Genomic DNA, 13,036 nt, shown 5'->3' on the forward strand with positions numbered 1-13,036 from the left:
CCTAAGGAGTGGGAAGGCTCGGTCCTAATGAGCCTTCCCTCTCCTCTCCCGGTGCCCTCGGTGCTGCGCTGGCTGCTCCGTTCGCGTCCGCCGCCGCAGGGACTTCGGAGGTCTTCGGGAGCACTCGGGCTTCCGAATACGGGCCGCTCCATACTACGTACGCGCGAGCGCGTCATAGAGGGCGCTCGTGCATGCGTAGTATGGAGCGGCCGCGTCATCGGGAGCCCGAGTGCTCCAGAAGGCTTCCGAAAGCTCCCTTCGGCATGCGGAAGTGGCAGTATTTGACCGCACTGGTCGAATACTGCCACGGGGGATCCTGCGTGGGACCGGGCACCGGGAGAGGAGAGGGAAGGCTCATTAGGACCGAGCCTTCCCTCTCCTTAGGTGAGTATCTGACTTTTTCTTTTTTTAAACGGTAAACATTCACTTTAAAAACGCTGCTGTGCATCAAATCCTGATTTTTTTTCCCCAGGACATTTGGAGTCTATCCCACTCCGCCATGCCCTCCTCCAGGTGTTAGACCCCTTGAAACATCTTTTCCATCACTTTTCTGGCCAGAATTAATGTTTGAAGTTTTGAAAGTTCGCCTGTCCATTGAAGTCTATTGCAGTTTGCGAAGTTCGCGTTCGAGGTTCGCGAAACTAAAATCGGAGGTTGAAGCCATCTCTAGATCTGGATTATTTTGCAACCAATGCATTTTTAAACTTGGAACTTGAAATGGCTAGGAATGGTCAATGAGATATCTTGTGATTGGTCCAGTTTCAAGCTGCATACATTTACACACCATTCGCATAAATTGCATCAATTTGGCTTTACTGGCATCTCATTGAACATTCCTTGTGCCATTCAATATGCCACTCATGAACCAGGATTACAATATGGAAGGCATTTACAGGGCTGGAATTGTATGCATTTCACTAGCATCTGATGATTTTCTCAGGAGGCAAGGCTATCCCTCACTACTACCACCCAAGCCATGCTACATGCTGTGACTGTGAGCATTTGCGTTCCGGCAGCATGCCCCAGTTTTGCTTCAGATCCTAGTAACTGTATGCTTTTTTCTTCACCTCAGGTAGGGTTTGGGAAAAGTGTTCTTTTAACTTACCATATTTGGACTCCATTCACACAAGTTGCCCTAAAATTCACTTGAGCTATAGCGTAGATTAAGGCTACTTACACACTAAGACATTTCGTTTTAGGGGACGTTATGGTCGCATAACGTGCCCCTAATGCAACGCATGGTGGTGCTGGAGAGGACGTTAGAGTGAGCCACGTTAGGCGGCTCTATCCGCATAAGTCTCCCAGAGTGGCGCTGATTGGCCGGTGGGACCACGTGATGCGGAGTGAGACACTCCGCATCAGGTGGTCCCGCCGGCCAATCAGCGGCCGCCAGTGCAGTGCATATTAAGTAGTCATGTGCGCGGCTACGTAGCGGCATTTCCCCGCCTCCTCTCCGCCCCCCACTGAGCATGTGCAAACAGTCTAACGCAGAATGCACAGCATGCTGCACTTTCATTACAACGTGCAGCGTTACATGTAACGCAACGTGGGTACTGTGAACAGCCCACTTGTGTTACATTGCTGTGTGTTGGGGGAGCGTTACAGGCTGCACTAACGTGCACCTGTAACGTCCCACTGTGAAAGCAGCCTAAGGTTACAGGAATACAGCCATTTACTGGACAATTTCACTGCATGTCTTCAAACCATTCACTGCATTTCTAATAACCTTAATAAGGTTAGAATACAGTCATTAGAAAAAAAAAAGTGGCATCAGCCTGCTTCATCAACCAGACTCATATACTGTACACAATTATGTAGGGCAATGTAGGTGGATCAGTTCATCTCAGCGCCTGATCCGCGCTGCATTGCACCTCAGTTGGGCACCATCCTAAGACTGTAATGTTAAAAGGAACCTGAGGTGTGAGACCTATGGAAGCTGCCATATTTATTTCCTTTTAAACAATACCAACTGCCTGGCAGTCCTGCTGACCTTTCAGGTCAGTAGGGTCTAAATCACACACCTGAAACAAGCATGTAGCTAATCTTGTCATATTTGTCATAGACATCTGATCTTCGTGCTTGTTCAGGGTCTATGGCTTAAAGGATTAGAGGTAGAGGATCAGCAGGACAGCCAGGCAATGTGAATTATTTAAAAGGAAATAAACATGTGTCAACCTCTATATCCCTCTCACCTCGGGTTCCCTTTAAGCAGTGCACAGTGGCACAGGGGGATTTCTAAAAAAGTCCTTGTAATTCATGTGTCGGCAATAGCTAGACCCCGAATGACGTGTCTCCCAACTTGGAGGGAGTATAGTTTGTTACAATACCCTGGAGTTTCAATGGTTGATTGATGATGGGGTAATACGTATTCCACTGTAGTCCATGTGGACTGTTTACAAACATCACAGCATCTTTAGCCCTGAAACTATCCTTTTTTTAGGGGACCCTAAAAGCCCCTCCCCCCAAAAAAGACTTACAAATAGGTACATTTAAAAAATATACGCCACGCGTACCTTTGCAAGCATTCCCCCTGGTGCAGGAAGCTATCACAGACATTAACACGTACTTTTTTACGCATTGCAGTTGCAATGTGTAAAAATGTACACATTACATCTGCAACGCGTAAAAATGTACGTGTTAATGTTTACGATAGCTTCCTGCACCCGCGGGAATGCGTGCAAAGGTACGCGTGGCGGCCCGCCGACTCCGAGTCGGCTAAAACGAAACTAGCTAGCGGCGGGGAATCGAAGGAGCCGTGAGTGACTGCAAGGGCGCAGGATGGCTGCAGGGGGCTGGTAGATGCCCCAGGTAAGTGAAACTCTGATCGGCTGCAGCTCGTTGGGGACTGAATTGCCGGGGAACGCGTGCATGCATCCGCCGTCATTAGGCTCCGCCCACCCGCGGCGTCAACCTGCTGGCCAATTAGCAGCGCCCCCGATCTGCCACATAAAAAGCGTATAATACGCTTTGTAATGTATACAAAGCGTATTATACAGGCTGCCTCCTGCCCTGGTGGTCCCAGTGATCCCAGCCCTCCTGGTAAGCGCACACACACACACACACACACACACACACACACACTGATCTGGCCCCCCCTGCCCCCTGATCGCCGACAGCACCCCTCAGACCCCCCTGATCACCGCCTCAGACCCCTGTTTGCACCCAATTACCCCCCTAATCACCCATCAATCACTCCCTGTCACTATCTGTCAATGCTATTTTTTAGATTAGGTCCTAAACTGCCCCCTGGGGGCTCCTGATCACCCCCCACACCCTCAGATCCTCCCCAGCCCCCCCCCCCCTTGTGTACTGTATACATCTAACCTCCCTTGTAATCACCCACTAATCACCTGTCAATCACCCATCAATCACCCCCGGTCACCACCTGTCACTGCCACCCATCAGCTCGGACCCTAACCTGCCCCTTATGGGCACCTGATCACCTGCCCACACCCTCAGATCGCCCGCAGACCCGCCCTCAGATCACCTCACAAGTGCATTGTTTACATCTGTTCTCCCCTCTAATCAACCACTGATTACCCATCAATCACCCATCAATCAGTCCCTGTCACCACCTGTCACTGCTACCCATCAGATCAGACCCTAATCTGCCCCTTGCAGGCACCCAATTACCCACCCACACCCTCAGATCGCACTCAGAACCCCCGATCACCTCACCAGTGCATTGCTTGCATATATTCTCCCCTCTAATCACACCCTGATCACCTATCAATCACCCCGTCACCACCTGTCACTGCTACCCATCAGTTCAGACCCTAATCTGCCCCTTGCGGGCCCCCAAACACCCGCCCACACCCTCAGGTCGCCCTCAGAACCCCCGATCACCTCGCCAGTGCATTGCTTGCATATATTCTCCCCTCTAATCACACCCTGATCACCCATCAATCACCCCCTGTCACCACCTGTCACTGCTAACCATCATACCCATCAGATCATACCCTCATCTGCCCCTTGCAGGCACCCAATCACCCGTCCACACCCTCAGATCGCCCTCAGACACCCCTCCCTGATCAACTTGCCAGTGCATTGCTTGCATCTATTCTCCCCTCTATCACACCCTGATCACCTGTCAATCACCCCATCACCCCCTGTCACCACCTGTCACTGCTACCCATCAGATCAGACCCTAATCTGCCCCCAGCGGGTACCCAAACACCCGCCCACAACCTGAGATCACACTCAGACCCCGCCTGAACACCTCCCCAGTGCATTATTTACATCTGTTCTCCCCTCTAATCACCCACTGATCACCCATCAATCACCCCCTGTCACTGCTACCCATCATACCCATCAGATCAGACCATCATCTGCCCCTTGCGGGCACCCAATTAACCGCCCACACCCTCAGATCGCCCTCAGACCCCCCTGATCACCTTGCCAGTGCATTGCTTGGATCTATTCTCCCCTCTAATCACACCCTGATCACCTATCAATCACCCTGGCACCCCCTGTCACTGCTACCCATCAGATCAGATCCTAATCTGCCCCTTTTGGGCACCTAATCACCCACCCACACCCTCAGATTGCCCTCAGACCCCCCCCCCCCCCCCCATCACCTCCCCAGTGCATTGCTTGCATCTATTCCCCCCTCTAATCACATCCTGAGACACCGATCAATCACCTCCTGTCACCACCTGTCAAGCCCTAGCACACCTACACATCAGATCAGGCCCTAATTTGCCCCGTGTGGGCTCCTGATCACTCGGCCAAACCCTCAGATCCCCCTCAGATCCCCTTCCGATCACCTCCCCAGTGCATTGATTGCATCTATTCTCCCCTCTAATCACCCCCTGAGACACCCATCAATCACCTCCTGTCACCCCCTAGCACTCCTATCCATCAGATCAGGCCCTAATCTGCCCCCTGCGGGCTTCTGATCACCCAGCCAAATCCTCACCCGCCCCACCGCAGTGACAGAATTTTTTTTCTGATCACTGCTGGTCTCTACGACTTAATTGTGGCTGAGATTAACCGTTATGCCACACAATACGCAACCGCCAATCCAAGAAGCTACCATGCCCAGCCTTTTCGGTGGAAACCACTCCAAGTTTCCAAACGCAACATTTTTTGGGGCCTTCTCCTTAACATGGGTCTAGTCAAAAAGAATGTATTGTGGTCTTATAGGTCTATGCACCTAATACATCACATGCCCATGTTCTCTGCTGCCATGTCCAGGTCACGATTTGAGAACATCCTGCACTTCCTGCACTTCAGTGCCAATACAACCTGTCATCTAAGAGGCCACCCTGCTTATAACCGGCTCCACAAAATTTGGCTCCTCATAGACCACCTGTCATCAAAATTTGCAGATGCTTATACTCCTGAACAGTCATTTTGAGGCATTTAGTTTCCAGACTACTCTTCACGGTTTTTGGCCCCTAAAATGCCAGGGCAGTATAGGAACCCCACAAGTGACCCCATTTTAGAAAGAAGACACCCCAAGGTATTCCGTTTTATTCCATTTTATTTTTGGTCACACGTTAGTGGAAAATGACACTTTGTGAAAAAAAAAACAATAAAAATCAATTTCCGCTAACTTGTGACAAAAAATAAAATCTTCTATGAACTCACCATACTCCTAATGGAATACCTTGGGGTGTCTTCTTTCTAAAATGGGGTCACTTGTGGGGTTCCTATGACATGCCCTGACATTTTAAGGGCCATAAACCGTGAGGAGTAGTCTATAAACCAAATGCCTCAAAATGACCTGTAAAATCCTAAAGGTACTCATAGGACCTTGGGCCCCTTAGCGCACCTAGGCTGCAAAAAAAGTGTCAAACATGGTATTGCCATACTCAGGAGAAGTAGAATAATGTGTTTTGGGGTGTATTTTTACTCACACCCATGCTGGCTTTACAGGGGTGCTTACAATTTAGCACCCCCCAAAATGCCAGGACAGTAAACACACCCCACAAATTACCCCATTTTGGAAAGTAGACATCCCAAAGTATTCAGAGAGGGGGGCATAGTGAGTCCGTGGCAGATTTCATTTTTTTTTTTTTGTCACAAGTTAGCAGAAATGGAAACTTTTTTTTATTTTTACATTTTTTTTTTGTCACAAGGTGTCATTTTCCGCTAACTTGTGACAAAAAATAAAATCTTCTATGAACTCACCATGCCTCTTAGTGAATACTTTGGGATGTCTTCTTTCCAAAATGGGGTCATTTGTGGGGTATTTATTATATCCTGGAATTCTGGCACCTCATGAAACATGACAGGTGCTCAGAAAAGTCAGAGATGCTTCAAAATGGGAAAATTCACTTTTTGCACCATAGTTTGTAAACGCTATAACTTTTACCCAAACCAATATATATACACTTATTGGATTTTTTTTTATCAAAGACATGTAGCACAATAAATTTGGACAAAAATGTATATAGAAATTTTACTTTATTTGAAAAATGTCAGCACAGAAAGTTAAAAAAATCATTTTTTTGACAAAATTCATGTCTTTTTTGATGAGTATAATAAAAACTAAAATTCACAGCAGCAATCAAATAGCACCAAAAGAAAGCTGTATTAGTGACAAGAAAAGGAGGTAAAATTAATTTAGATAGTAGGTTGTATGACTGAGCAATAAACCGTTAAAGCTGCAGTGGTCTGAATGGAAAAAAATTGTGTAGTCCTTAAAGAGGAACTCCAGTGAAAATAATGTAGTAAAAAAAGTGCCTTATTTTTTACCATAATTATGTATAAATGATTTAGTCAGTGTTTGCTCATTGTAAAATCTTTCCTCTCCCAGATTCACATTCTGACATGTATTACATGGTGACATTGTTACTGTGGGCAAGTTATGTAGCTGTTTCTAGCTGTTCTGGCTGTTAGACAGCTCTAAACAGCCATTTCCTGTCTGTGAACATTGTTACATTGTGGCAGTTTGCCAGGAGTACCGCGGTATTCAGAGCCTCTAGTGGGAGTGGTTTCAGCACAAAATCAGTCACACAGCGCCCCCTGATGGTCTGTTTGTGAAAATCATTCTATTTCTCATGTAAAAGGGGGTATCAGCTACTGATTGGGATAAAGTTCAATTCTTGGTTGGAGTTTCTCTTTAAAGAGACTCTGAAGTCTCTAAAAAACGTATTTTTTTTCATTAATCTGTTTAATACATTAGTCCTAACTAAACCTCCGCATTCCCGTGGCTCTAAACTATCTTTATCCCCCCAAACTCCCCCTCCCTCTCCCCTGCAAAATCCACGACTTTCTTGGTCGTGGATTTTGCTGCCCTCTAGTCTTCCGTGTGAGGCAGGGCTATGAGCTGCAGCCCTGCCTCACACGCGTCTGTCAGCGACGGATCTCCACCTCTCCCCACCCCTCTCAGCGAACGAAGACTGAGAGGGGCGGGGGAGATGCGGCGATGCGCCGCTGACAGACGCGTATGAGGCAGGGCTGCAGCTCATAGCCCTGCCTCACACGGAAGAGCTCCCCGCAGTGTACCCAGGGGAGTTTGGGGGGATTAAGATAGTTTAGAGCTGCGGGAATGCGGCGGTTTAGTTAGGACTAATGTATTAACCATTTGAGGACCCAGCCTTTACCCCCCCTTAACCAGCTGAGCGGTCTGGACGAGCTCAGCTCGTCCAACACCGCCAGAGGCTGCCGCTCAGGCCCTGCTGGGCCGATTTTCACCAAATAAAAAGCAGCACACGCAGCCGGCACTTTGCCAGCCGCGTGTGCTGCCTGATCGCCGCTGCAGCGCGGTGATCCGCCACGTGCAGCGGCGAAAGAGGGTCCCCCCAGCCGCCCGAGCCCAGCGTAGCCGGAACAAACAGTTCCGGCCAGCGCTAAGGGCTGGATCGGAGGCGGCTGACGTCAGGACGTCGGCTGACGTCCATGACGTCACTCCGCTCGTCGCCATGGCGACGAGGTAAGCGAAACACGGAAGGCCGCTTATTGCGGCCTTCCGTGTTACTTCTGGCCGCCGGAGGCGATCGGAAGAACGCCTCCGGAGCGCCCTCTAGTGGGCTTTCATGCAGCCAACTTTCAATTGGCTGCATGAAATAGTTTTTTTTTTATTTAAAAAAAACCCTCCCGCAGCCACCCTGGCGATTTAATCAGAACGCCAGGGTGGTTAAGGACCAGCATGTTTTTTATGATCTGTGCTGGGTGGGCTCTGCAGCCCCAGCACAGATCAGGTTGCAGGCAGAGCGATCAGATCGCCCCCCTTTTCCCCCCCCCCTATGGGGATGATGTGCAGGGGGGTCTGATTGCTCCTGCCTGCCTCGGTGTTGCGGGGGGGGGGGGGCACCTCAAAGCCCCCCTCCGCTGCAAATCCCCCCCCCCCCCCTCTCCTCCCTCTCACCCCTGGTGATCGGGGCTGCACAGGACGCTACCCGCCCTGTGCAGCCTGTGACAGGCTGTCATCTGTCACATGGCGGCGATCCCCGGCCGCTGATTGGCCGGGGATCTCCGATCTGCCTTACGGCGCTGCTGTAGCAGCAGCGCCGTTCAATGTAAACATGCGTTTACATTTAGTCTGCGTGCCGCGATCAGCGGCTCGCAGGCTATTCATGGAGACCCGCTCCGTGATCTAACAGGAAACGGCCGCTCGCGCGAGCGGCCTTTCCTGATTAATTAGGGAGGCAGATGTGCGTCGCTGGTCCTCCAGCTACCACTTTGCCGCCGCACGGTATGAGTGTGCGGCCAGGCAGCAAGTGGTTAAAGAGAGTAATGAAAAAAAATATGTTTTTTTTAGAGACTTCGGAGTCTCTTTAAGAGGTTTTATGACTGCAGTCCTTAAGTGGTTAAAGTGTGAACCAAATCACATCAGGTTTTCTTATAACACGTGAAAGACTCTTGGTTTATCATAGTGACTAACCTTTTTTACAGTAACAGCCATCCATGCAGTGTTCATCACAGATCTGTTCTCGGTTAGTGTCAGAACAGCTATTGATGCAAGGGGAGCCACATTCCCTGTATTCCATGTTTGGTGGGCAAGTTTTGGCTGCAATTAAAATATTAAAATCAAAAGTTGTATCATGAATAAAAAACAGACTCCAAATACTTCCAACCTACTTTCCTCAGCATCCATTTCCATCTCAACCCCAAAGTAAAAGAAAAAAACACATAGGGCTTGATTCACAAAGCGGTGCTAACCTACTTAGCACGTCTAAAGTCTTTAGACGCGCTAACCAGGGTGCTAAGTAGGTTAGCACCGGATTTCTCAATCAGATCGTGCGCTAACTTTGCGCGCGTAAAGTTTTACGCGCGCAAAGTTTTACGCGCGCTAAGTCCCATAGGCTTTAATGGGCACTTCGCACGGTGCGCCCTGTGCTCTGTGCAGTACGCGCGTAAAGTTTTACGCGCATAAAGTTTTGCGCGCGTAAAGTTTTATGCGCGAAAAGCTTGTTTAGACGTGCTAAGGGGGTTTTCACAGGCGTGCTAACAGTTAGCACCGCTTTGTGAATCAAGCCCATAGAGATTCCCTGATGACACCATCAAAACCACTCACTGCTGAATTTAGGAAGGCTAAGGTTACACTAACTGCACACTAACTGCCGTCTAAATTCAGCACTTGCTATTTTTGGCAAATGAAGATCTAGCACTGAATTTCTAATGCCAAGGTCAAGGTTTTTAAGGCGCTCCATTCAAATGAATAGGAGGGCCCATGTCTAGGAACAGATCCAGTGCTGAAATTCCTCAGTGTTATATTCAACTGCTTCACTATTTGGATTGCCAAGTGGGGGGGGGGGGGGTGAGGTGAGGGATCGGCAAAAAAACGCAGACAATGGGAGCCCAAGAGCGCAATATGCCACTATTTTTTGAAATGAATGAATCAACAACAGGAAATATACTCTCTGAGAGTTGTCCCTGGCTATCTGGCTTGTTTGAAGTGGCGCTGTTACTGGCCTGAGGAAGTGAGCAGGACCCATAAAACATGTTGCCTGTGCAATTAAAAATCTTTTTTTGTTTAACCTCCTTAGTGGTAATCCCGAGTCAGGTTAAGGACAGAAATATGCAGTTTAGAGAGGTAATCCCATGCCTGAGTGAGTAATATGCAGACGCTGCTGCAAATCTCTCTTTGGTATGTTTTTTTTCTTGTTTTTAGGGTCTAATGGCTTATTGTGAAAAATGTAATTGCACGGCTTTTAAACCCTAAATATGGAAAAAATCATTAACCACTTCACAACTGATGGGTTTTACCCCTGGAGCACCAGAGCAATTTTCACCTTTCAGCGCTCCTATCATTCATTTGTCTATAACTTTATCATTACTTATCGCAATGAAATGAACTATATCTTGGTTTTTTTCGCCACCAATTAGGCTTTCTTTAGGTGGGACATTATGCCAAGAATTATTTTATTCTAAATGTGTTTTAATGGGAAAAATAGGAAAAAATGTTGGAAAAAAACATTGTTTTTCAGTTTTTGGCCATTATAGTTTTTAAATTATGCACGCTACTGTAATTAAAATCCATGAAATGTATTTGCCCATTTGTTCTGGTTATTACACCGTTTAAATTATGTCCCTATCACAATGTTTGGTGCCAATATTTTATTTGGAAATAAAGGTGCATTTTTTTCAGTTGCGTCCATCCCTAATTACAAGCCCATAGTTTATAAAGTAACAGTGTTATACCGTCTTGACAAATATTTAAAGTGTTCAGTCCCTGAGGTAACTATTTATGCATATTTTTTTTTGTAATTTTTTTTCTTTTTATTACAAAAAATAAATAAATTGGGGAGTGTGGGAGTTTATGAGTTAATTTATAATGTAAAATAATGTATTTGTATATGAAAAATGTTTTTGACAGTAGTTTTACTTTTTGGCCACAGTAATTTTTTGTAATTGCGTCCTGTAAGCGTAGGAAGTACGCTTACAGGAAGTTCAGTGAGGCTGGGAAACACTTTTTTTTCACAATGATCGCCCAGCTTCTCATAGAAGCAGCCGATCATTGCTGGGGGGCTTAGATCAACAAACGGGACCAGTTTTTCCCATTCATTGATTTCCGGACGAGCGGGCGGCGGCGTGCACGAGCGCGGGAGCGCGCGCACAAGCGAGCGGGAGCGAGGTCAGCGGCTGTGGAGTGCGTTTATCTACGCTCCTGGTGGGGAAAGGATGATAGAAGGAGCGTAGATACACGTACCCGTGGTGGTAAAGTGGTTAAAGGGAGGGTCCACGGTAAAACAAAAACTACTAATGCACTTACCTGGGGCTTCCCCCAGCCCATGGCAGGCAGGACGTGCCCTCGACGCCGCTCCGCAGGCTCCCGATCTTCTCCCGTGGCTCACCCAACCTGGCCAGGCTGGCTTCCAGGTCGGGCTCTTCTGCGCTCCAACGTGCATCTCACATCGTCGCGCTGATGTCATCGGACGTCCTCGGACGTCCTCCAGGCTGTACTGCACAGACACAGTAGTTCTGGATGTCTGATGACGTCAGCGCGACGGCGTGAGATGCACGTTGGAGCGCAGAAGAGCCCGACCTGGAAGCCGGCCTGGCTAGGTTGGGTGAGCCATCGAAGAAGACCGGGAGCCTGCGGAGCGGCGTCGAGGGCACGTCCTGTCTGCCACAGGCTGGAGGAAGCCCCAGGTAAGTGGATTAGTAGTTTTTGGGGTTTTTTTAACACCGTGGATCATCCCTTTAAGCCAGGGAGGTTAATCTTTGTTAGTGTCATTGGAGAGGTAAGCCACCTCTTATTTTTTTTATGCTTTTAACAAAGTTTTATTCATCCTGGGTGTCTCTTCACCCTTCCTGTCACTATTTGGATACTACCTGACTTTTTAAACTGATCAAAACATGACCTTTTTAATGCATCCATGTAGAGCACTTAAAGTGGAACTAAACTCCGAATGTCCCCTTTGCTCTATAAAAAAAAAAATAGCCACAACATGATAATATTTATGGACAAAACATTTCTTCATTTAAAGGACCACTATCACGAAAATCATCACATTTAAAATACATGTAAACACATGCAAATAAGAAGTATGTTTCTTCCAGAGTTAAATGAGCCTTACATTACTTTTCTCCTTTGTTGCTGTCACTTACAGTAGGTAGTAGAAATCTGACAGAACCAACAGGTTTTTGTTTTTTTTTGTATTGGTTTTACAGTACACAGAATCTGCATTAGAAAGATATCACAGAATGAAAGAGAATTATGATTTTGTGTACAATTATTAACAGACCCCTCCCTGAAGACCCTTTCCTCCCCTCCACCCCATTTCCCAAGACTACCTTTAAATCACTCATTTAGTAGCTATCAGCTAATCTGGTATTTCTTGTGACCTTAAAGAGAACCTGTACTGAGTAAAAATATTTTAAATAAACACATGAGGTAACTTCAAATGAACATTACATAGTCACCTTGCCATCAGTTCCTCTCAGAAGCTCACCATTTTCTTCTGACAATAATCCCTTCCAGTTCTGACAATATTTTGTCAGATCTGAAATATATCAGTTGCTGTCCATAAAATATCAGTTGCTGTCAGTTATAGCTGAGAGGAAAACTGATTTACCAGGTTATGTCCATGTTTCCCTATGGCTCTTGTGGGTGATGTTACAGTTTAACTGTGTGCTGACCAGAAAGCTGTTATGTTTAATGGCCATTTGAATATTTTCTTGATCACAGTGAACAAACAGGATGTGGGACAGGAGAAAGACACTGAGAAGTAGATTACATGGAAGGCAAGTATTACTTGTGTATGCTTATTTTGACTTTTAATTTTCAGTTCAGGTTTTCTTTAAGTTTCCCCAGAGTGCCCTCAATGTCCTCCAAGCAGTACCAAGAGGTTAGCATGAAGTCACTCATCAGTGCATCGATTTGATGAGGAGTAAATTGCTGTAAGCCTTTTGGATGTTGCCATTACGTCCAAAAGGCTGCATCTGTACTGCTGTGCGCGGCTGCATGCTCCCGTGCCGCCGCTCGTTAGCTCAGTGATCAATGAATGGGAAGGCAGTTCCCATTCATTGATCTGAGTCCCGATTAGAAAGACCGACAGGCTTCTTTTTGAAGCCCCGACCTTTCTAAATAAAAAAAAAAAAAAAAAAAAGCTGAGAGCGACATAGCAAGAGAGCACATCGC

At 47.2% G+C, this 13,036-nt stretch overlaps 1 long non-coding RNA gene across 1 annotated transcript in view; it reads right to left on the bottom strand.

Annotated features, from left to right (window-relative positions):
- LOC137537720 (uncharacterized) overlaps positions 1-13,036 on the bottom strand; it is a 45,830-nt gene that overhangs the window by 20,013 nt on the left and 12,781 nt on the right. The window contains exon 2 of the long non-coding RNA XR_011024664.1: positions 8,834-8,959. This is a non-coding gene — a long non-coding RNA (uncharacterized lncRNA). The remainder of the gene's footprint in view (positions 1-8,833; positions 8,960-13,036) is intronic.

The sequence above is a fragment of the Hyperolius riggenbachi genome, chromosome 11, assembly GCF_040937935.1.
Source record: "Hyperolius riggenbachi isolate aHypRig1 chromosome 11, aHypRig1.pri, whole genome shotgun sequence".
Taxonomy (NCBI): Eukaryota; Metazoa; Chordata; class Amphibia; order Anura; family Hyperoliidae; genus Hyperolius; species Hyperolius riggenbachi.